This window comes from Magnolia sinica, chromosome 14 (assembly GCF_029962835.1).
Source record: "Magnolia sinica isolate HGM2019 chromosome 14, MsV1, whole genome shotgun sequence".
Lineage (NCBI taxonomy): Eukaryota > Viridiplantae > Streptophyta > Magnoliopsida > Magnoliales > Magnoliaceae > Magnolia > Magnolia sinica.
The window spans coordinates 508,887-533,283 of NC_080586.1; the positions used below are offsets into that span (position 1 = coordinate 508,887).

The window sequence follows — 24,397 nt, forward strand, 5'->3', positions numbered from 1 at the left end:
TGAATTTATGGAATTTCTCTGAACTCTTCACAGATACTTCACGAATCCCTGAGGAAAAGAACAAGAGAATAAAAAATAAATTCTATAAAATTTGAAATTGATTGATAAATTGACTAATATATATGTGCTTGTTACATCATTAATATAGAAAAAAATTAAAATTCATAATTACCAAAAATAACAAATTTTCAACTCTAATAAAAATTCTAATTCTATTAAAACTCTTTTAAAGCCCAATTTTTTTTTTAAAAAATTTCAAATAAACTTTGCTAGAAGAGTCAATTACAAGTTATTTCTAAAAAGGAAGAAAATCTAAAACTCTAAAAATAAAAAAATATTAAAAAATTTGGAATTACTAATTTTATATATATATATATATATATATATATATATATATATATATATATATATATATATATTCATAAAAATTCGTTTTTGAGCTAAAAGTGCACATTTTCTAATGAAATGGATAGATGCGACCCATTTTATAAGTCGGTTCACCTCGAATGGCCCGTTTCAATGAAGATTGATAGGTTGTGTGCCCTATAATGATACCCGGATCACAAGTTACAGTCAATTTACGGTCAACCTTCTTTTAGCCCAACCATGCTAAAAACGTATCTATGACACGTTCTACATCACATATGTAGGTGTGTGTAATAAAAGAAGAATTGGAAATTTACCTTTACTTTGTTATCTAAGTGTTAGATTAGTGCACATCATTTTTTTCTTTTTTAATTGTTTTTTTTTTTTTTTTTTTTTTTTATACACACACCCACACCACATGGGCACTTGATCCTGGGATCTCAGTGTTTTAATTTTAGTACCTTGATGTCTACACATGAATCTGGACCATTTATTAGTTGTGTCCCACTACGGATGGATCCCACTTCAAAATCTCACTGACCAGGAAATTTAGAAAGGATTATCCAATATTACTTTTGGGAGATCTGGCAATGCTGAAAAGGTGCAACTTAATCTTATTTTAAATCTCAATGAATTAGATTTCCAATGAGCGTAAGAACGTGTAGTCCTAGCATGATTTAATGAGCAATTGTCGCAAGCTGCAGGATTTCTGATAATAGCTCTGCCAAATGCTTCCGGACACATTTTTACTTGGAGATCTCTATGCCGTGATACACTGCATACACTGCACACTTGCCAGTTAAGTACACGTGTAAAAACCAGTCCAGTTACCATGTGGGCCCCTTGCGAACATGACCGGGCTAAAATCAGGCCTGTTTACTCTCTCTCTCTCTCTCTCTCTCTCTCTCTTGATGCAGAGGGGCTGGCGGATAGTTTCATGGCCAAGATGGATTAGAAAAGGCCAGTCGATGACAGAAGTGTTCCTGACTATTAGACCTTAAATCAGGCGCATCTCACAATCCGGAATGAGTTATCGGACGTAAAATATATGATTTTGGGGTAGGATGAGCTACTCTAGCCACCCAACCCCGCTATGCCGGGTTGTGCAAGGCGGATATGCGAAATACCATCATATCGACGGTCATTTCCCTATTTTAATTTTATTTTTATTATTAATAGTAAGTTTTAGGTTGATTATAACTCTTCATTCGCTGGACTTTAGGAGTTGTGCCCAAGGTGAAAAGTTCTTCGAATAATCAGGAGAATAAAGTGGTGAAGCCAAACAAGACCCTTATTTTTGGCCAGAAACCTTGTGCACTGGTAGACATCACGTCTGTCTATAAATAGTAAGTTGTGAATTCTAGAAATTTTAGTTGTAATTTGATTTTAAAATTTCTCCCATTTGTTTAGTATAACTATTTAAAGTGTTGTGAACTCGTTTATTTTATTTATTAATCAAATTGTGAAGTTTATAAAGTTTATTTATATTTTTCTTTCTTTTTTCTCTTGGATTCACATAAGTCTCCATGAGAATTCTAGGCAAGCTCCATGTACTAAGAATAGTTATCTTAAGACATGTTTGATTTTTTAGAGTAGAGGTAAATGCATGAGAAATGGGCAATAATTATTTTCCTGCGTAATTACTGCACCGTTTCATATAATCGATATGACTTTTACTTTTTCGAATGCTAAAATCAAGTATGCTGCCAAATATATGTGGACTTACTATGATGTATGTAGATTATCCACACCGTTCATCCATCATGCCTAATGAATTTAGGGCATGAGCTAAAAAATGAGGTAGATTCAAAGTTCATGTGGATCACATCACAATAAAAATGGATTCAAACACTCATTGTTAAAAACTTCTTAGGCCCACTGTTTACTTTGGTGTGGGCCACTTGAATATTAGATTTGCCTCACTCTTCAGCTCATGAGTCAAATTGTCTTGGTAAAATGGAAGGACGATGCAGATATGTGGTATACATGCAATGGGGCCCACCAATTTACCTCAGTTAATTTTGATCGATTTTCGAAGCAAGAATACCATCGTGGTTTCAAAGTGAAATTATAATAATTAGCTACATTTCCAAGGCATTTACACTGCATTTGGAAAATCAAACTTAACGAAGACACGGTGATCGACATCATGACGTTCATCCTGTGTCATTGATGAAATTAAGGTATATAATTGAGCAAAAGTCTTCATTACTGATCAGGGCTGCAATTGAGTGGCGGTGCTTGATTTTTTGGCTGGGACGTATTCACCGGTGGACCCACCTGATAAACAGCCCTGATGCTGCGTGCGTGGAATAAAATAAAATAAAATAATGATGGCATGGGTCTTATGATCTCCTTCGCAAGAATATCTCTCATTTAAAAGTCCAATCCATCGAATCAACATGCATCATGTGTCCTGTCAACTTTTCAACGGCTGTCCTCTCAACTATTCAACGGCTAACTGTAGAAAGAACAGTAGTGCCCGTACACAAACCATTTCATAGGGCGCGGCTTCAGTGGATGGTGCATCCCTGACTGTGGACCCCACCATGATGTATTTTCCGTACATCCATGTCGTCCATCTATTTTGATAGCTCATTTTAGGTCACGGTCCCAAAAAATGAAGAAGATTCAAATATTAGGTGGACCACACCACAAGAACCAGTGGTGATTGAATACCTACCATTAAAAACTTATTGGAGACCACCAGAATGTTTATTTTCCATCCAACCTGTTGATAAGGTAAAAAAAATCTGGATGAAGCGGCCAAACAAATAACAGTTTGATCCAAAACTTTCGTGGCCCATGAGAAGTTTTTAATTATCAATAATCACCGTTTTCTGTAGTGTGGTCCACCTGAGATGTGGATTGCTTCATTTTTCTGGGACCATGAAATAAATGATCCTTCAAAACATATGCACATACATCAAGGTGGGCCCCACATTCAGGGACCGACCGAAACCGGGCCCCACAACCAGGAAGAGACAAGCTAAGCTGCACAAGGTCTTTGTTGGCTGCGTTCTTTCGCTCTTCAGGGAGGACACAAACAGCCCACAAGATTTGGACATTTGTGACCGATACAATGAATGAAGCAACCTAATTTTTTGTACATCGAGTGATAACGGCATGGCCCACCTCATGAGCGGTTCAGATCACACTGGTGATGGCCAATTCACAAGGTTCACTCAACTTTCTAATCCTTAGTAACCATAAGAAAAAAATAATAGTTTAAACGTGACAGTCCAATGACTATAAAATCAAACATTTGAATGGAGTCCACTGACAGTTGGATCTTTGAATGTAAGACCCCTTTGGTTTTAGATCTGTTGCTTTCTTTCCTAGTTTTCCTCCTCAGTTACTTTCATTACAGATGACGCTCCTTTTAAAATGGATTAAAAATACCAGGAGCTTGTTCTTCATAAGCTGCGGCTAATTGGCCCCATGTGCAAAGATGGTCAGATGATCAGAACCATTCATCTTCTTGATGGCTATATATCTATCACTCCATGTGTATACATAGACTTGGGCTGTTGAGACTAAAACTTTCACTCGGCTCATATTCCACTCCTCAAATAAATGGCCAGGATCGTCTGAAGATGTCTACTTTGTGGGCCCCATCGAATAATAGTACATCACCCTTCAATCCATGTACATGGGCTAGTTGGCAAAAGACAAAATTGACCTGATGCTCTCCTTATTGAGATTCCTTAAAAAAATGATTGGACATCATATGTATGGCTCTATACTTCATAAACTAACATGATCATTAATGATTGCACATGCTTGTACTATTTTCTGACAAATGATATTTACATCCCTTTTCTTTGCTAGCCACCCCTATGTGGACACACACAAATGCTATCCTTCAAAGTGAAATGGGTGTATGTATCAAACATAGGGTGTACGGATATCAACTCTTTCTTCTTTTGTATGTATATACTCAACGCATTCTTTTTGTTGAGAGAGAGAGAGAGAGAGAGAGAGAGAGAGAGAGTTGTGATGAGTGAAGGAGCACATGCAAGAATCTGTTTCTAGTGTTAATTCAAAAATTAGTAATGGAGGTAAGGGACGAAACTTGCCTACCGTTGGATTCCTTTTAACACATGGCTAACATAACATATCTGACCTATGCCTAGAAAGAGATAGATTCTCTCTCTCTCTCTCTCTCTCTCTCTCTCTCTCTCTCTCTCTCTCTCTATACATCTGTATATATATATATTTCCATGTTCGCCACCTCCAAAACCAGTTAAAATTACACCACCTTCTCTCCACACCATTTTTGTCAAGAAAGATTGTTTTCAATTTCCTTCACATGGGTCTGCGAGAAATGATCACGGGCGGGCGATCAAAGCGCCAATACCAGAAGCTAACTGGTGAAGATGAAGATGCGGCGAAGAAGTCAAGAAAGCGATGGGTGAAGAAGATTAACGGAAGAGTAATGGGACTACGGCTATCGCCGCCCAAGAGATTGAACTGGAGAGGATTTTCAATGATCATAATCCCACGAAGGGTAGCTGGATTCTACACGGAAATAGTGAATAATATGAAACTGGATGGGATTTATCCAACCATCATCTTTTCTTCCCAATGGGGTCTTCCAGTTCTTTCCCAGCCTTCACCTAGAAAGCCTCATAGAAATTTCTCTTCCCCTTCATCCTACTTCTTGTAAACAACTCCCGCTCCATGTTCTACTTTCACACTTGTCAATGTGGCATACACGTGAGAGATTTCAACCCCTTATCAGTTGGAACCCCCTGTATCCATGGCTCAGATGGTAGAACCATACACTCATATGCATGGGGGGGCTCATGCATTTCCTATTTCGTTAAAATTAGTTACAACCATCCATTTATTTTGCATCTTCTCACCCCTCCTGATGAGCAAACCAGTCTACAATGGGCGCAGCTTGGATCTCACACACGTGTGCCATGTTGTCATATTTGAATCATGAGTTACAAGAAAGGTAACATGCGCATCTTCCATTCGCAGCACTCAATTTTGTAATGAAGAACAAGAAAAACTTCTTTTTTGTTTCATTTAAGTTGGATAATTGTAAGTGTGATTCAAGGGACACGTACCAACTGGAAAACATGTGTGGGATCTGTTCTACGTGAACTTCTTCTGATGCTTAGATTGGCTTGAGGATTTGAGTGGTCCCACCTGATGAATGGAATAGATCTCCCACACGTAGCTCATGTTGGCACGTGTATTGTGAATCTCTATAGCACTTCCATTCCAAGTTCTTGGCTTGTGAGTTATAATCATATTCTGAATTGTTTTCAATGGTGTGTAGATATAAGCTATTAAAAGGTTGGGACTTATGTGGGGAAAGGTTAATTAACCAAGCTCTTTTAACTACTTGCTATTATTGTTTTTGCTTGGCTAATGTCTGCACCTTTCTGCACCCAAACGGGCTTGGGATTGGTTAAAACCCAATAACTTGTATGGTATAACCTGTGACTTGTGACAGATTAATTGGAGTGATTTTCAGGGATACATCACCATGTTTCTTCTGTGTATTGCAACTGAATGATCATAACCACCCATTCTGTGGGCCTCGAGTTACTTTGTTTACAATATGGTATGATTAGAGTGGCTTTTGAGATATGACCAATCCAAAGTGGGGTCTACAGGATGTGGGGATCCAATAGCAAGTGGACAACTCAGTGAGTGGAAGTCAGGTTTAGTTCGTTTCTACTTGTGTAGTCGAGAAATTAATAATGAAAATGCCTGATTTAAGATTTGGGGTGCAACACTGGCGGGTTAGGACAGATAGGATAACCCAAGCCCAACCCAACCTCAAGAGGAATTGGCCCAAGGCCCAAGCCAAGCTACCCAACTAAACCCAACCAAAGGTACTGGATACTCAACGCTATCAAAATTCGGATTGGGTTGGGGTTGGGTTGATTGTGTTAGATCAGGTGGGGTCGGGTTAGCACCTGCAACAACTAATAAACTAACAAACAATGAAACATCTAACCATCATATAAGACTGGCGCCCAAAAAAACATTAATAAAATAAAGTCAACAATACGGCTTTGTGGGGCCACCAGGCTGCCATTGGAACATCCAATCCATCCATCATGTGTGCCTCTTGACGCTAGGTGCAGAGGCAAAAAACTAGCACTATCCGTAACTCAGGTGAGCTACAACATAGGGGAAAATGTGCATGGGACACCAACCACAGGTTTTGTGTGTGGGGCCACCGTGATGTGTCTATTACATCAAACCTATTCATCAGGTGTGAATCACCATGATGAAGGGAAAATATGAAAATGAGCCAAATCCAAAACTTAGGAGGGCCCCACTATATGAACTTAGAAGTTTTAGGCACAATTTTATATTAAATTCATTGGTGTGGGCCATCAAAGTTTTTGGATTTTCAATGAACGTAAGGGTTCTCACCTGATGAACGGAGTTGATCTTATAAATATGACATGTGGTCTCCACAGAGTCCCAAGTGGACTATGTAAAAGAAGTCTTATATAGACACTTGTGACTTTTCTAATAGAACCGTGAGTCATCACTAATTAACATTTAATGAAGAGACTTAATAAGAGAAGGTAGAACACATCTGAGAGATCCCAATAGACAGCACGTTTTAGAGATCTATATTATTCATCAAGTACTAATGCACAACGTGCATGGACTATGGGAAAAATAAAATAATAGTCGTCTTTTGATCATGGATGCCAAACTCATATGAACCCCAATTTCTATCTAGGCCATTATTTTACATTTATCCAATGTATATTAATCACAACTCACATGCATATGCATGGGGCTTGTGCATATAAGGTTGGGTTCGGATTGGCCATGGCCTCAAGCAAACTCAACCCAACCTGGGTCGGGACGATGGGGTACTTCAAGATTTTCACACCAAGCCTAATGCATTGCGCCAATTGGGGTTCAGGTTAATCCAACCCAAGATGCACCCTTACTCAAAATATGAATGAGATTAAATAAAATGGCTCATTGATTCCAAGTCCAAAAATTCCATTTCGTTCAAACCACTCTACTTTCCCTACTGAGCTAGGGCTGTCTGGCATGTTGGATTGCGGTCTGGGCTTACCTTTATTTCTTAAAGTCCATGGGCTAGGTTGAGTCCTTATTTTCTGGGACCAAAATTGAACTCATTCTTGCATTCAAGGCCTTGTTTTAGCCCAAATCTAGGCCCATTTAAATCAGCCCTGAGTTGGGCTTGGGCCTAACCTTAGGCGCGTGGAATAGGGACGGTTCTAGGCCAAAACTGGCTTGGTCTGACCCACAGACTAGTTTGTCTGGCGTGATGCCCTAAGCTGAACTGTCCAATCAGCAGGCCAACCTTTGGATACACCATGCGTAGCAACTGCAGTGGTGAGACAATCTTACCTCTGGCCCGCATTTAGAGTTTAAGAAAAACAAAAACAAAAACAGAAGGAAAAACAAGCAGGACAGAAAAGGCAACAGTCCATGTCCAATTGGGAGCAGTTCATTACTCGGATGATCAGGATTATTGTTGCAATGTTAGGGGGTCATGGCCCAAAAAACAAGTGGCTGGGGCTGTGAACAGGCCAGGCGTGGGTTATCTTTGGCCCAAATTTTGAACCATTCAAGCTGGTCCTGTTCAAAAATTTCATTTCGCCTTGCCTGAGATGGCCCATTGGCACCCCTACAAGTGGCCTTCAATGGTCGGTCCAAAATCTCTGTGTTGTGTATGTACTATTCTGTTCTTATATAGAAGGGTGTTTTTTTATTTCGTACAGTGATTGCTTGAGAATGACCTAAGTGCGAAGTTCTTGTGCACTTAAACTAAGTTGGCCCACAGCCATCTGTTTTGCCAGCTCATTTTAGGACATGAGACAAAAAATGAAGTAGATCCAAAATTCAATTGGACCACACGAGAAGAAATGAGTGGAAATTAAATGACTACTATTGAATCATTTGTACAGCCACAAGAGTTTTGTACAAGGCTAAGTTTTTTTTTTTTTTTTTTTTTTTTTTTTTTGTGTCTTCAATGCATCCTAGTGGGAATGACCTTATCAGTAGTTTGGATAGCATATAAACATCAAGGTGGACCCAAGGAAGGTTTCAATGATAAGCATTTCTTTCCCACACCTTTTCAGCTCTTGTGGCTTCCTTGAGTTTTGGATCTACCTCATTTTTATTATTGTTATCTCAGGTCCTAAAATAAGTTAAGCAAAATGAATGGACATGGTAGATTTATCACAAACTTCACAATGGCCCACTTAGCTTTTCGGCACATGAATTTTCACAATCCAGTCCCTTCATTTTTCACAAAGGAAATTTTCTAACCAATAGCTTAATTTTGTAATTTAACTCAATCAAAATTTGCTTGATGACTAAGTATATTTATTAAATTAGTACTTTCACAATAATTCATTGACAAGATATGGTTCATGATTACATAGAAAGTCTTATCAATCAATCAACGCACCTAATAGTGTAAGCTAAGCCCCACGTTGGTTAGCATCTTGGGAGTCCACCCAAGCTTCCTTTGGATGCCAACCCAACCATCAAATGGACGTATGAATCTCCCACACCACTGAAACGATGCATGACCAGCCTTTGTATCCTGACCTTTTCTCTCCTTTTCACCTTCCTAGCTCCACTGCGGTTCTTCATTGTCATTTCATCCTCCACAAATGTCTGAGGCTCTTCTGGGATCGTTGTCAGCCCACTCTTTGGTAACTCTTCTATGTTGTTGCGCAATCCAGATGATATCTTTAGACTCTCGTCATTTGAACAAGGCATCATTGAGAGCCATTTAGGACACTTCCTCTTCATTTTTCAAACTAATCTTCTATCAATTGCAATACAGACTAGACTGGGTTTGGATGTTGAGAACCAAGCGCGATTGTGGACTGTCATACATATTCACATTTGTGTATGTTTCTTATTATATGAATATACCTAAGGTATATACTATTTCGAGGTGCCGGCGCCTTCGCAAAAGGGCTGGTTGAATAGGTTCTCTTGCTTCTTGACAGACAAGTTAGATGGAAACGATGCCTTTTGAATTTCTTCCTCTTGGCCGGTTCCTTTGCAATTTCTTGTAAATTATAATTAAGCTTATTTTACCAGTGCAGCATGTGGGGCCCACCTAAGTGTCCATATGGCAGGGTGGCATAATCATAAAAATTTGGACTACTCTTTAAAATCAGGCGGATCCATCTAACCATTATGTGGTCTATAATGTAAATTTAGAGGCTTTTGGATGGTTGTCCATTGTCTTTTATGGTGGGGCTCGCAGTGCCGTGTATATGCCATACAAACACACAGAGTATGTGCCCTCCAAAATACGGCCTATAGAAATATAAGGTGGGCCCTACAATAAAGATAAATAAACAACCTTCCTGAAACCTCCAAAATTTCGTGGTGGCCGAGATGATAGTTAGTTGGACTGGCCTGCTTTTTTTTTTTGAACGGCCAACTTTCGTAGTGAGGCCGGATTTGGTTTGGCTGGTGACCCCATCACCAGCCAGCTAGCTGGTGTCAAAGCTCCCCACTCTTTATACATAGGGCATGAGGTCAAAAATGCAGTGGATTTAAAGATTAAGTGAACCACACCACAAGAAATAGTAGGGATTGAACGCTTACTGTTTGAAAGCTTCTTGGGGCCACATGATATTTGGATCAAGCTACTATTGTTCTTTTTGGATGGAAAATAAAAATTGCAGTGGGTCCCAGGAAGTTTTCAACTCTAAGAGTTCAATCTCCACTGATTCCTGTGGTGTGGTCCACGTGAGCTTTGGATATGACTCATTTTTGGGCTCATGTCCTAAAATGATCTGAAAAAAATGGATGGATGGCATGGATAAAACACATACATCATAGTGGGTCCCACAGAGCTTTGACACCAGCTAGCTGGCTGGTGTTGGGGTCACCAGCTAAATGGCTTACAGTGAGGCCACCTCGCTGGATAGGCTTGATGCTGTACACACACAGATGGGCCTCACACGCAGAGCTTGTAGGATGAGTTCACTGTACAAGGACTGAGTCCAACTTTTTCCAGTATTTTGAGGTTTAAACTATGCTTCTCCCATCCCTAAAATATTGTATTCATACAAAGCTAGTCCCGAAGTTTGTACCGTACTGTTTGTTTCTTTTAGGGCCTGTTTGGATACACCAAATAAGCTAAAAACATTAAGTTACTTTTTTCTTTTTTTACCTGAATTATTTCAGTAAACATAATTATAAAAGTAACTTATCCCCTTAAGTTGTTTTTAGCCTTTTAATTTTTAACTTCTCTCTCCATATTTAAGGAGGTCCCACATGATGGATTGTCCACATCAAAGGTGGGGCTCACAATGGATGGTCCACATCGAAGGTGGCCCCCACATGATGGGCTGCCCGTATTAATGTGGGTCGAGGATATGGTCCACTCATTAGGTGGCTTTTTGTAAGCGTTGAGTGTGAACCATTCATAAGATCTTTTATTAGTCCATTATTTTCGCACAAGGGGCTTGCCTGATGAGTGGGCCAACCTAAGCTCGAGCCAAGTCATCGTGGGGACACGTAATGAATGGCTCAGGTGTAACGCATACATTTACGAGTGCACATGGAGAATATGGTGCTCACAAATCTCATCATACATATTCCTCTTTATTTTATTCTTCATTTTTGTTGAAACTACTGGGGCTGTACATCGAGTTGAGCTGAATCGAGTCAAGGTGGGTCAAGTTTGGCTTGGCTTGTTCATGCTCTCCTTGAGTTCGAGCTTACCATTGGAGCTTGGCTTATTTGCCAAATCTTTCAAGGTGAGCTAGTGGATCGAGTTAAGATGAGCTTACTTCGAGTCAAGTCTACTTCTAATCCGACCCAACGTACCACCCAATCTATACCTAACTCAACCTAGCAACCCAACCTAATTGACCCAAGCCCCAAATCAAATATTCAATTAATAATTTACACACACACACACACACATACACACACAAAACGAACTAGGTCATATGACCAAGTAAAGCTAGATCGAGCCAAGCCGAGCAAGCTTTTCGAGCTAACTTGGCTTGTGTATAGCCCTAGAAATTACCGGCTCAAGACTATGGGTAAAGTATGAGTTGCTACAAACGATTGTAGCCATTCGATCTAAAGACAAAATCAAATAATAATCAACGGTTTATATTCAATTTCATTTTCTAATGTCTATGGCTTATAATCTTTACAACGAATGGCATATAATCTTTACAATGAAAGAAGGACATTCTATAGTGTATCCAGGGTGGCCTGATCACGGATGCATCAATGCTTGGTGGGCCTTGCATAACGGACAATGCACGTTAAACGTTAGCCCCTAATGATCTTTACACCATAGATGTCGACCCACATTAAAGGTGGGATCCCCACACACATAAGAGTCCACATCAAAGTTTGGCCGCACATGATGGTCAGTGGATGTGAGGGGTACCAAATATACATGAGAGATAAATACGATACATCTCATATTGTATGTACAGATTTGGTGTGTTTCACATCGATTGATGATCATGTAGTGGGCTACATTTTGGTAGGATCCGATATTATATACATTTCATTGTTTTCTTTTACACACTTATTTATAATGAGTAGTCGAACCTTTGACCTCGGTATTGAAACTCCCAAAGTCTACCATTAAGCTGTTACGGACCTCACATCTCACATGTTGGCGTTAAAGAAATGGCTGCATGTAGAAGTCCACGTCCAGCAGCTCGGCCGTATATGATAATTTTTCTCACATAAAATCCTGATCTCCACTAACCTTCCACTGAAAACCCACAAACTAACAACCCGTCTTCTTTCACGTGATCTCTTCCTGCCTTCTTTTCAGGTCTCTTCCCCCATGAATACCTGTAACACCTTTTTAGTTCATCTCTGGTAGACTTGAGTCTCAGATTTTCTTGGGTGATTCACACCCTGATATGATGAACATGCTATTCGAGGAACCAGCTGAGCCTACGCGGCCCACTTTTGTGGGATCCAGGTCGCTCATCAGGTGGAGAAGACAACCATTAACATGACTTGGCCGGAAAATAAGCAAGTCCACCCTTAAGTGGGCCACACATGGATGAGAAAAATGGACAGTTAGATAAAAGATGAACAGAAAACTATTTGGATTACAGGTGTAGCTCTCTTTGATAAGTGAACCTTATTGAATATTATTGTCCCAAGAGATATTCTCGGTGGCACCAGTTGGCAGGGCTGTATGGGCCATCCCATCAGTGACCTCCATCTTCAACCAATAAAAAAACTCACTTCAAAATGGACGAATATGGTTGTCCAAACAATTTTATGGCCGTTTGGCATCCTTTGATGGACTAACACACCATCAGTCCAGATCACCACAGACGTTCGAGATGCGAACACCAAGGATAGAACTGCATCAGAGAGAAATGCCACTTGCTGGGCATTTCAATTTTTATCAGTGGGCATATGGTTCAGTGGCCAACAAGCAGACAGTTAAGAAAGAAAATGCAGGGTCGCTGTCTGCCACCATGTACATGTGGTGAGTTCAACTGACCCCAAACGAACCTGGAATCCACTTCCTCTATAAAGTTAGATGTATGAATTATTCATCCAGGGCACAATTCGGTAGTGAGCCCTCTAGTACCAATGTTTGTGCTGAAAAAGCCCTATGACCCTCAGCAAGATGTATGTGTTTTATCCACACCGTCTATCTATTTTAGTAGCTAATTTACCACTTGAACTCAAAAATAAAGTAGATCCAAATTTAAGTTAGATGGCACCACAAGAAACTGTGGTGATTGAACACCTACCATTTAAAACTTCCCAAGTGTGGCCCTAAGAAGTTTTTAATGGTAGGCATTCAATCATTCTTATTTCCTTGTGTTGTGATCCACCTGAGATTTGGATATGCCTTAATTTTTTGTATGAGCCAGCAAACTGGATGAATAGTTAAATAGCATGGATAAAACACATACATCACAGTGGAGCTAAAGCTTTTCCAGCACCAACCAAAGTCGTTGGAGGGGTCACTACCCAATCCCAGTCCATTTCATGGAACTGTGCATTAAGTAAGCCCCACTATGATTATGAGATGGCACCAAAGGTGGCTTACATGCAAAACAACTGACAACCATTAAAAAGAAATCTCCAAATTGATATGGTGGCCATTGTGATGGTTAAATCAGTTTGATTTCAGGTGCCCATCATCTGTTACCCAGGTTGGATGCCATGTGGCTATGCACAGCCCTTGTAGGCTGAACTTATTCTAAGACTTGTAGAGGAACCCTATCTCGGGAGACTGTTGTTACCTCATTTCCTTATTGGACAGTTGCAAAGTTGCAGAGTGAAGTATCCCAAAATTCACTGAGCCCTCAGTCATAAATAAGCCACTTTTACATGATACAAACATAAACAATAGTATTGAACTTGTGTAATTGTTCAAGCTATGCATATAGAAATAATATGAGGCAAGATATATAACGCCATGCAATACAATATACATGCTTTTACATATCCCGAAACTGGGCCATTGACAGCCGCGTATTGTAATAGTTTAGAGAGAGACAGAAAGTTGGGTGAAAAAGGTGAGTTATCACTTTCATCTCAGGTTCGCGCGTCAATCGTGGATTTTCCAAAGTCGGTGAAAGATTTGAAGATAATGACAGCTCTTTCTCTCAGGCTTTTTAAACCAGCATCATCGCTATTTCAAGCCGGAAGTAGATGCTCTGCTACTTCCTTCGTAAGTGCAACTCAAATTGAGCTGTCCAAATCCTTTCTCACTTTACACGTGTCGCAAACCTCAGGTTACGCTGAGCCCATATACGCTAGATTAGCAGACATCTAATGGACGGTTAAATAAAATGTAATAAATGGATTTTGGGTCTACGACCCATAACAAATACAATATTCATTACTTTGAGCCATTTATTTGATTTACATGCAGGACACGTACAATTTCTTAGAGTGCAGTTGTACAATCTCTGCCCAAGTGTCAAATTAATAAGAAACGGAGATGAACAATGCAGACTACATTTTTTTTTTGTCTCTAACTGGGAATTCCTACCATTATTGCATGCGATGGATGACTACAAAATACAAGTACGATCTTCTTGTTTGCTTCTCCTTCAAGAACACGTGTGCAATAAAGCTCACTTACAGGGCATGCTACATGTGCCAGCTTCTCACAATGGGTCTGAGATCCAATTCATTCATCACAAAGGAACCATTGCGTTGATTCGATTCACTGGTCAGGTGGGCCACGGTTTGCAGAAAAAGACGGAAAATTTTGGCTGGAGTTTTCTTACCCATGGACCTGTTTGGAATTTTAGGGCCCACCTGTTGAGTGGACCAAAATTATTATTATTATTTTTTGGGAAAGAATGTAGAATGTTGGACTTTATAAGTGCCATTCATTTGAATCTGTTCGATCAATGAGGCAAATTTTAAAATTGCATCCATTTATTAATAGGTATAGAGTGGGTCGCGGACAGTTCCATGGCCAAGATGGAATAGAAAAGGCCCGGTCGAAGACAGAAGTTATCCGAACCGTAGGATCTTAGATCGGGCGTATCTCACAATCCATAATGAGTTATTAGTCATAAAATATATGATTTTAGGGTAGGACGAGCTACTTTAGCCAACCAACATGGCGTAAGTCGGGTTGCCCACAGGCAGAATTTGCGAAATTCCATCATATCGACGGCCTAATTCCATATTTAATTTTGTTTTTGTTATAAATAATAAATTTTAGTTTGATTATAACTCTTCATCCACTGGGCTTTGGGAGTTGTGTCCAACATGAAAAGTGCTTAGGCTAATTAGGAGAGAACATAGTTAAGCCATATAAGAAACTTATTATAAAAAGTAAATTTACTATTTATAATAAGTTACAAATTTCTAGGAGTTTTAGTTATAGTTTGCTTTTGATTTCTTTCTTATTACTTGATATCCCTATTTAAAGGGTTGTGAACTCGTTTATTTGATTCATTAATCAATTTCAAATTTGTTAGAATTTATTTCTATTTTCTTGCTTTATTTCCTCATGGATTCGAAAAGTATATGTAAGAAGTTCAAAGAAGTGCAATGGATTTGGAGTAGTTATTCTTGAGGAAGACGGTAATCGACCTCATCAGGTTCATCCCTATGTCATTAATCCCGCAATATTCTTGGGTTAATAGACCTTTTGAACTTTGATAGGATTTTTGCCTTCAAGGGAAGCATGCTTTGGACGAGTTGGAGCGTGGTTGGTGTGATTGTTGAAGTCCAAGCCGATCGACTCTTTGGACGGTGCCACGTGTACCTGCGTTCAAGATGAATTCTAATATACATGTGACGTGTGATGGTTTGAAGATTGATGGTGTCACATGAGCACATGTAGTATACCAACACTTGTGACACACGTAATGATTTAGATAGATGGTAACAAGCGGCACATGTGAAGTGTTTGAAGTTGAGAGTGGCATATATTTCACATGGGAGCATGTGGCATGTTGGAACAAGTTGGGTCATCGGGGATTGTGATTGCGCATTTGAGTTATTTAAGGCTTGTTTAGAATGTGAGATTAAATTAAATGTATGAAATTGCCTTAGGTGGAATTTACAACATTATCACATAATGATTACACATTTAGAATCAAATTCTTCCTTTAGAAAAAAAATAAATTTAAGTGAAACCTCTATTTAGTGGATTAAGGAATTATAATCGATGGACTAGATTTCACAACTGGTGATAGTCGCCTGCGTTAATATGCAACTTGATTGTCACGTATAAAAAGCACATGTGGATGGACAACATAAATAAAATATATGCATCAACACGGGGGCCACAAATATAGATATTTCAAAGTTTGCAGAGATCCCTTTGAAATTGGACTATATCATACTTGGATTAATTTAATACTTCCCACTTAATCGCAGCTCCTAAATAGGCCCTTAGAATACAAGCAGTGGCACATGTAACTACCATTTAAAGCACTTTTATGTATTGAAGGGTCATTTCCTCTCATTTTGTAGACATGAAATTTGATTAGCATGGGCAAAGAGACAGAAAATGAAAATGGCGCATTTAAAAAAAATTACAAAAACCAACAATAAAAATATTGTTTGCGCATTTTATGTTTTACTGAATGCAAAATGGCCTAAATAGTTCTAGAAAATGAATTTACATTGGATTACTTCTGTCATCCATCAATCAGGTTGAGACCAAGGTACAATGCCACGCTATAAAAAACTTTTCTATGGGAATTGAAGGGCCCACCCGTCTAATCCAGCCGATAGCTTGTAAGTTTACTTCAACTCATTACCAACGTAAACAGTCATTTATATGGGGCTAACTAGGCGCCATTTGGATACCACCAAAGAAGTTACCTTTTCTATTTTTATTTTACTTTCACATACGCAGACACACCCCCCACACACTCACACTGTAGTGGAATTTCACCACCTATGGGCACTGGAACCCTTGATCAGGTGTTGAAACTCTTGAGAGCCTACCTGGAGCAACAGTAAGGACTGAGTTATCTTTTCTACTTATAGCAGTAGATAAGTAACTTATTTAAGATAAAATAAGTTTGGCTTATGATCAATTATAAATAATTTTTTTTTTTTTTTTTAAAATTTAAAGTAAATCACTTTAGTTTAATAAGTAGAAATCAAAATAAGCTACTTAAGATATAAGTAATTTATTTTAAATAACTTATGGTCCAAATTCCTCTTAAGTAACCTATAATGGTGGGTCGTATTGGGAAAAATGGTCTAATGTGTGAATAGGAGGCCCACTGCTAGTGGTCCTGTGCCACTTGAATTTCCTCTGTCACTTGTAAAAGTGAGCCCATGCAACAAAAAACTCTACTAGGCCACTCATATTTCTGTGCCACATATACTCAATTGGGGCAGCTCTTTATAGCCCAGGCCCCACATCTCATGGGTTTTTAAGACCTCGGCCGAACCCTCTTCGTGGGTTGGGTCCCAAATCACATGGGCCGCCCACCCCGAGCGTGTCCCCGCATCCCACGGGCTACCCCACTTGAGCCCGGTTTGAAATGCACATTAATCACCCTTGGTGAGGAGTCTCGAACACGAGACCTCCTCCGTGGGCAGCACCCACCCCGAGTGTGCCCCTGCATCCCACAAGCGACCCCACTCAAGCTCAGTGTGAAAATGTCCTTACATTAATCACCCCTGGTGAGGAGTTTCGAACCTAAGACCTCCCACTCTGATACCAATTTGATGCAGGACAATTAAGCACTTGCTCTAAAAGCTCGAACTGTTAGAGTATGACGAATTAATCTCTTTATCTTATAGCCCAGGCCTCACATTTCATGGGTTTTTAAGACCTCGACTGAACCCCCTTCTTGGGCTCCAAATCACATGGGCCGCTCACCTCGAGCGTGTCCCCGCATCCCACTGGCTACCCCACTCGAGCGCGGTGTGAAATGCGCATTAATCACCCCTGGTGAGGAGTCTCAAACATGAGATCTCCTCCGTGGGCCGCACCCACCCTGAGTGTGCCCCTATATATCACAAGCAACTCCACTCGAGCCTAGTATGAAAATGCCCCTATATTACACATCTACTCAATTGGGGTAGCTCTTTGTTAGGATATGTGCCTAAAAATTAGCTCGATTGAAAAACTCAAGTGGACCATATGACAGGAAATGGTAGGATAAGGATACACACCAATAACCTACTAAAGTTTTGGATTAGGCTGATTTTTGTATTGTTTTTATAGATACTGGTTTACTAATTTTTACCGTGTGATCCACTTGGATTTTAATTTTAATTTTAATTTTAATTTTTTTATTTATTTTAAGGTTACGTTTTAATATGATCCAGAGAAATTGAGAGAGTGAGCGGATGTCAGACGGAGATTGCAGTGGACCCATGTAATTTAAGTTGGCTGCGAATAACAGGGAGACCATGTAGCATTTACTGATGTCAGACGGACACGGACATTGCAGTGGACCCATGTAATTTACTTCCACGCATGGTATATGGAACATGAAAAGCAGCTTCTGGATTCTACTCTTCTGGTTCACAAGAAATCTGACAAGTGTCAGGTGTACAGATCTTTTAGGAACCACGCGAGTTTCCTTCACTCCAAAGGCCATAGGCTACGCGTCGTCCTTGTGAAATCCCATCCGTTCATCAGTTTCGTCAACTCGTGTCACGATAAGAGCCAAGCTGACATTTGTGTTTATCTATTAATCTCTAATCACCCTATGAACGGGTTGGATGTCATACAAACGTAAGGTGTGGCCCCCTCTTGGGTCTTGTAGTTGTATCTGCTTCTTTTTTAGATTATCATCGTTGACATGACATGAAGAAACTGATGGATGGAGTGGATTTCACACTAATATCGAAGTGGGGCCCCACAGAACTTTGTGCTGCAGGAACTCTCTGCCACAGGTGCTGCGGGAAACTCGCATCCTTTTGCAACACTCAGGAAATTAGATTAAAAAAAAGGTGGAAAACGTAAATTTCATCTCCTCTAACCCTTTTCTTCCTCAGAACTTTGGCGAGAAAATCGCTTAGACTGGAACGGATTCTACTCCGATCCAAGTCTTTGAATTTGGGTTTTTTTTTTTTTTTTTTTGGATCATTTCTATTTCTATTCGTTAATCTCATGTCTGGAAAGGAAAAATCCAAAGAAGGTGGTGAAGATGGAGTGCCCATTGGAAGTGAGGATGGGAAGAAGCAGAAAGGATATAAGAAGAAGATTAAAAAGGCAGGTCTGCTGGTTCTGTTTCCTTTCAGGAAATGCAAGAAGGTATACAGAAGTAGAAGATCACCATCATCTGCTGATCCTGGTAAGGGTTGTTGTCTATGTTTTAGGAAGCCCATTCCATCAGATTCTCCAATCGCATCTCAGCCAACTGATCCCAATAGTCCTGAATTTGGCTATGAATTCGTCAAAGTTTTCATTGAGAAGAATGATTTTTATTCCGGAGAATGCAATGTGCATGTATAGGTGTCTGATTTTTGCCCCACGATGGAACGCAAGCATTGAATTTTGGTTTGTTTTATTTCTGATGGTTGTGAGGAATGTAGATTCTTCAAGCTTTCTGAATTGTTGGATTTGATGGCGTTGCTGAATGGTATTTGGCGATCTTCGAATTACAGATTTATGAATCAGGATATTCTTTTGTATTGATATTGATTTTTAAGTTCTGCAAAATGGGTAATATCAGTGATGGAAATTGGGTATTGGGTGTTGTTCAGTAGAAAGAGTACCTGACAATTTCATGGGAAGGAATTGAATGTTTCAAAGTTGCCAGATATCAGAGTAAGAACATATGCTTGGAGTTTTTCTGTTATCCTGCAATAGCCATGAGGAGTTGAGGTTTGAACAACTATAGACTGTTCAATTTGATAATTACAGAATTCGGCGGTTTTCAAATTCACAGAGCCAATTGCTTTGTACTGGCTTTCTAGTTTGCAAAAGGGCCAGCAGGAGTTTTATTTTATTGTGGGACTCATTATCCATGTGTGTATTATATTGTTGGGCATTTTCATGGTTCGATGACGGTGTTGTAATGGCTCGAAAGAGGGCCTGAAGATTGTCGACATATGGATATGAGAAATGGCAGTGGAGGACAAATTGTCATCTTTTGAATCTGTCTTGGACCATATTGAAGGGGATCGAAAAGTTCTTAGTGGGACAAAAAGTCTCTGGGCTAATGCCTGTAGATTGAAGTTGGCTACCAAGAAGAGAAAGGTAAAGATTGATTCATTCCAGCATACAAAGAAAATTCCAAGTCATTTCCAGAAGAGAAGAAAATGAGGAACAATACTATAGAATTCAAATAAAGAAGACAATTATTCACAATCTGGAATAGTCTAACTCTTCCATTTCTTTGTGGACTTCCTGTGATCCTTTCCTCGTTTAATGGTATTGCTGTTTTTCTTTCTATTCAAATTGATTTCTAACCAGATAATCAAATCATTCTTCCTTTGTTTTTTCTTACCTAAAACTTCAATTTACAGGCATTGCTTTAGAAAATTGAGATTTTTTTTTTTTCGTCAACTTGTTTTCAGGCCTGGAAGCATCTAGGACTTGGTCAATCTAGAAACTGTTTGTCAATAAGATGTTTTAGGTCTGGAAGCATCTAGGATCACATGCTTCCAAAGCAGAAGCGGCACCTTGTTTTGGAGATTCATCCGACTATAGCTTGCAGGACCAGATATTGGATTTGAGAAATGTCAGAGAAAAAAGATTGATATGTTCATAGGTGTTCAGTGAAGGTGCATCTGAGAGCAAGAAAAATGATAATGCATCACATGATCATTTGATATCTAGAACAAGCGACAATGAAGTTCCCAGAAACAATGTTCATGAGGATTGGTTCTCTATCTTACAGAGCTATTCTATATTGTATGTTTTTACTTGTAACTTGCTTCATCCAAGCGTTCATAATTATGTTACTCTTGAGTGTGTTTGGATGGGCCATCAAATTGAATTGGAATTATTAGTGCAGTTAGGTTACCTTCAAATTGAACATGATAGGGTAGGTAACTGCAGTTTAAGGGCCACTAACTAATTGGGTTCATACCCATGGCTCAGTGGTAGACAGAGTGCGTTTCAACATAAAGGTCATGGATTTGATTGCCCATGTGGTGTCTCTCTATGTGTGTATGTTTTCAAAAAAAAAGTTTAAAAAAGAAAAAGAAAAAAAAAAGGCCACTAACTAGTTACAAATTGTAAGAAACATCATCAACATTATCATCGCAATTGATATTTTTCGCTGCCTGATTGAACTGACCACTGACAATTGAATCCACACTTGATTCAACAATTCAATTTGCTCATGCGTCCAAGCATAGCCTTACACATTTTTTTATTGCAGCTTCAGAGTGGAATTGACTTTGTTTCGCATCATTTTCTTCATGAGGGAATGTCTAATTTTACATTAGTTCAAAATTGTGCAACTGATTAAGATCTGATGTGACTGAGATTGGTCACATTCAGAGTGAGCAATCAAGCCATGATTTATGCATTTGCACCTTTCCTGCTTTGACTGTGAGGTCCCGGCTCTTTTCAATAAAGTTTACTCAGTTTTCTCATCACTACGTTTCTTTAAATTGGTTCTGCGCACATGCTCTTCAATTGAAAATTCACAACATGATCATTTCAGCAGTGAATTTATGGTTTCAGGCCTAAAATGAAAAATTTCAGGAAGTTCTACATCCTCTTACTTATCCTATTTCGTAGTGAAAATATCATTATCATCGAAGCCTTATCCCAACTACTTGGGTTCAGCTACATGAATCTTATCTGTCAAGGACCATATCCTCAGTATAAACTTAATATAACAGTAGTATACAGATCATTGTCATCATCCTTGATCATGGTTGTAGATTCCTCGGGTTCCATTCTGTGACACTAGTTGTGGGTTGTTTTCTTTTTTTCTTTTCTTTTTTTTTTTTTTCTTTTTAAACACACCCCCACACACTCACGCCATAGTGGGATTTCACCACCTAAGTATGCTCGAACCTTTGACCAGGTGTTGAAACTCCTGAGAGTCTACCGGAGCAAGAGTTGTGGGTTGTTATGAAGCCATAGCCTCACCTTCTGTTTTAGATTGTACATACATCTTTGAATTGGGATTCAAAATAGTTATTACCTTCAATGTGAATGTTGCACATGGTTGAGATAATCTGGCACCAATTTGGCCTTCTTTATAACTTCAAAGAAGGCAACCGATGCTCTATAATTTAAATATGCTGGTGTTTTGCTAATCCCACACGCATGTATAAGGTGGCTCCTGGGATCAGCTGTTCATTCAATGCTCATTTTCCTCTGAAATCTGGTAGAGAATTCTCTCCTTTGCTGGCATCCAGTGGGTTATGCGGGATTCAATCGACAACCTTCTTTGCTCCTGGAATGCTGATCCAGGAGGGAAAAGAGGGAAAAAGAAATGGAGGATCCTATTAATGGCAGTTCTCTGGGTGGTTTGGATTGAAGGAAATTGTAGATGTTTCAGGAATTCAAAAGTTGATTTGGCCGAAGTTTTCAACAGGGCTCCTCTTGTTTAGAGTCTGGGCTCCGTAGTCTTGGGGGTCAGGGGTTCGTTTCTAGGGTTTTGTTCCAGGGTTGTCCCAACTCTGGCTTTGTTGTATCTTGTCTTTTCTTTTTTTCTTTTCCCCCTCTTTTCTTTTACTTTTTTCTTCTTCCTAGTCTGTATAGTCTTGCTTTCCTTTTTCGGCTTCTGCCTAATAAAATTTCACCTATCAAGGAAAAAAAAATGTATAAGGTAGCTCCTCCAAATGTGCTCTCTGTTTGAGGGGTAAGATTGTAACCATCCAACACATGGGTCTCACCTTGTAGATGCACTGGATCAAGAACTGATGTGGTCCGACATCAGGCAGCACAGGTTCTGATGCAAATTGAAAGCTTAAAGAAGTTGGTGAAGTTTTTCAAAAGGATCCATTTGTTTCTATGATTGTGGACTGCCCAAGTTTTGAAACACGATTAGCCAACCTCAAACATGTTACAACCCATCTAACTTCAAAGTCAATTCCTATCTATAGGGCTAGACTCTCACTAGTGTAGATTGTTTTAATCTGGCATTTCCATCGAAACCGAATAGAAATTCCTCTTTGAGATGCTTGAAAATTCCATAAACTTCTACCTACCTAATTCCCCTGCTGCTTCCAGCACGAACTGTATCAAGATTCCACTTTCTTCTCCACAAGATACATTCTGTTATCAGTGAAACAGCTGATATAGGATCGGATGCAGCCATTGTTTTCCTTGATAATATGGATCTCATCCTTGCAATAATCAAGTCTTATTTTCTTCCTTTTACATTGACACTGCAAACACAATGTTTTTGCTCAATGTATCTTTGCATTGATCATTTTCCCAGTGAGCATCACAGAAAGGATACATGGTGATTATTTGAATTGATGTAGTTAACATGATTCTCTTGAATATAAACAAGGAAACCAGTTCACTTTCATCACGAGAGCTATGGATTAATTGACGTTTGGATTCACCGACGGCATACTAGTGCTTAATCAAAAGTATAGCTTCAATCTCATTTATCTAACCCTGGGTTTCCTAATATTTGAGGCATGTGATTTTGTAATAATCATCAATCATTCGTATCAACGATCATTGTAGGATTTTCTTCTTTCTTCAACTGGGTACTAGGCTAGCCAGCCAAGCTTAGGCATACAAGCTTTTTCCTAAGCACACGGACTTTGATTCAACATCCGATTTCCACTCTCTTTTGGTTGTTTGTGTCCTGTGCAAGATATCCAGTTTCCAATTAAGAAATAGAATTTGCAAATGATTAGGCTCTAGTATTTATTACAGCAGCCTTAAATACAAGGGCGTCCATCTTCCAGGTTGTGATCTTTCTGGTGCAGATTATTTAGGGCCTTTTTGGGTGCCACTTAAAAATGCGTTAATCTCAATTTAGTTAGTACATAATTATCATTGACTAAAATGAAATGAACTTTAATTGGTACCGAAACAGGCCCTTTTAAGTGTTATGGTTATTGACATTTCAGTTTTGAGATTTGATTAGGATGATTTGACTAAAGCACACATTCTGCAGGCGCTATATCACGTCATTCAAAAACCAGCTACATGTAGCTGTAAAGGCCCCAAAGATTATAGCTGTTCAGACCTTCACGTTGGAACAGAATCTTGCATTGAATGCAAATTCTGAGCAACACGAAAATAAGTATTTTCCTTTTTTCTTCTGTTGAATAGGTCTCAGGCTCTTATCTCTTGTAAAGATGGGGTAGTGGAATGGATGAAGAAAACTCTCCTGCAAGCATCATTGCACACGTTGAGAAACAAGATTTAGTGCACACGTTATTCCCCACTGCTAAAAGACAATGACAATCTCGCAACCATTGCAAAATTCAAATCTTAAAACACCTATTTTGAATCTGCCACCATATTGATGGTGGGTCCACAGTATGTAAATACAATCTTTTACCCAAAACCTTTTTTTTTTTTTTTTAATTTTTTTTGGGAGATTTAACTTCTCCAAGGTGGGTATACTTCCCCCCTCTAATCATAATTTACCAAGCTAATCTCAAATCATAAATGTTTTAATCTCTTCCAATTCCA

At 39.2% G+C, this 24,397-nt stretch overlaps 1 long non-coding RNA gene across 1 annotated transcript; it reads left to right on the plus strand.

Moving 5' to 3' along the window:
* Window positions 1-18,343: 18,343 nt before the first annotated feature.
* LOC131225574 (uncharacterized) lies at window positions 18,344-20,733 on the plus strand. Its single transcript, XR_009161399.1, has 2 exons — window positions 18,344-20,200; window positions 20,347-20,733. It is a non-coding gene; the product is annotated as an uncharacterized LOC131225574 (long non-coding RNA).
* The last annotated feature ends 3,664 nt before the right edge of the window (window positions 20,734-24,397 follow it).